At 35.5% G+C, this 1,596-nt stretch overlaps 1 pseudogene; it reads left to right on the top strand.

The window, feature by feature from the left end:
• The first annotated feature begins 628 nt into the window (after positions 1 to 628).
• Positions 629 to 1,596, top strand: part of LOC133203261 (uncharacterized) — a 3,832-nt pseudogene continuing 2,864 nt past the window's right edge.

Raw genomic sequence — 1,596 nt, 5'->3', positions numbered from 1 at the left:
CGTACACCCTCTTTCAAGGGGAGGGAGTTGAGAAATGGTGAAAGTTAATTTGGTTGCATATCTTTTAAAAATCTTATTCTCAATTAAGAACTGCAGGAGCAGAAATGAAAGTTTCCTAATTACGTGTAGATTTAAATTTGGTCAAATCATGTGCTGTGTTTGGATACAACCACAATGGGAATCAAAGTTTAAAACAGGTTTTATAAGGAAAAAATCCTTAAAATTCTTGGCGTAAGTGCAGCAGGTTCATGATTAGTTTGTGTGAGTGTGTATATTTATGTAATTATATTATGAAATATATTCAGCATGAATTTCTGCATTCAAGTAGTGTACAGTATCTTTGTATAAATTATTCATCTGTATTATATTTAATATGTGTAAATACTGTATTATGGTCAAATTATATTTGCAGGCAAACCAAACCACTGAGAGTAGTAACACAGACAAGGAAGGAGAGCAAGATAAATCTACTGGCAGTGGAAACTCTGCAAGGGAAATTCTATTAGAGAGGTCCAGGTTGTTTGGCTATGCTAGGGGTAATAAACAAAAGGGGAGGGGGAAACGAAAGCAATCATCAATGCGTGGTGTCACACATAATTTTGTGTGTTTGGCAGACAAGGATCAAAAATCTGTTCCATCAACGACTGAAAAAGAAGTTCTGAATAATGCAGGTTTAGGGAGGAAAAAAATAAAACTAAACAGAGATGATGATGAACAAACTGTGATTGAAAAGATAATGTCATCATGCAGACATTAATATAGACACTAATGAAACAATTGGATTTCCAGAACTTAGGGAAGCAGGGGGTTTGAACTCCTCAGAAGTAGTCAAAATTGTAGAGACCTCAAAATCATCAACTGCGAATGGAATGCTAACGAGTTGCAAAAGAATGTCAATACACAATCAACTATATATATAAGGCCCATTCAGAAAAATCTGCCAACAAAAAAATAAAAAATTGAAACAAGAGCCCAGTAATGCTGTGAAAGCTGTATGTGAACGTTGCAAAGTTGAATATCCTATTATGCAATTGAGAGAGCATGTTAATGTTTGCTCTGGAGAGTTAGAAGAAATACTTCCTTCTTTAACTGAAGCTGAATCAGTATTTGTTGATTCAGCAATAACACATGCATCACCAATAAATGAACTGGACTTCATTGAAATAAATCATACTTTAAGTAATGTTGTACCAGTATCGCAAGTGGATGCACCACCATTAAGTGAATCACATGTCGTGGTCATTGAACCTATCCAAGAAGTTGAAATACATATACCAGATATCTCAACAGAGCCTACCATATCAGATACTATCAACCAAATAGTTACCTTCTGCAAGCTCAACAATATAACTGACCCTGTTGAGATTTTGAAAAGGTTACAACATGAAATGGTAAGAGGAAGACCTCTGGATATAGAAGATATTACTCAGGCCTGAATGAGGGTGAAACCAGTTACATTATGGTCGACAGAAATCAACTATTGGAGACAGCTTTTGATGAAATTCGTGCTATTCCCCCCTCAAATCTCCGTCTTACTCTGGAGGTGCAATTCTACAATGAGGTACATGTCATTGAATATTTTTAAAGACAAACCTG

The sequence above is a fragment of the Saccostrea echinata genome, unplaced genomic scaffold (assembly GCF_033153115.1).
Source record: "Saccostrea echinata isolate AGI-Se365-2 ecotype Australia unplaced genomic scaffold, CSIRO_AGI_Sech_v1 ptg000049l, whole genome shotgun sequence".
NCBI lineage: Eukaryota > Metazoa > Mollusca > Bivalvia > Ostreida > Ostreidae > Saccostrea > Saccostrea echinata.
Note: the sequence above shows the minus strand (reverse complement) of the source record. Positions and strands in the feature narration are given on the sequence as shown.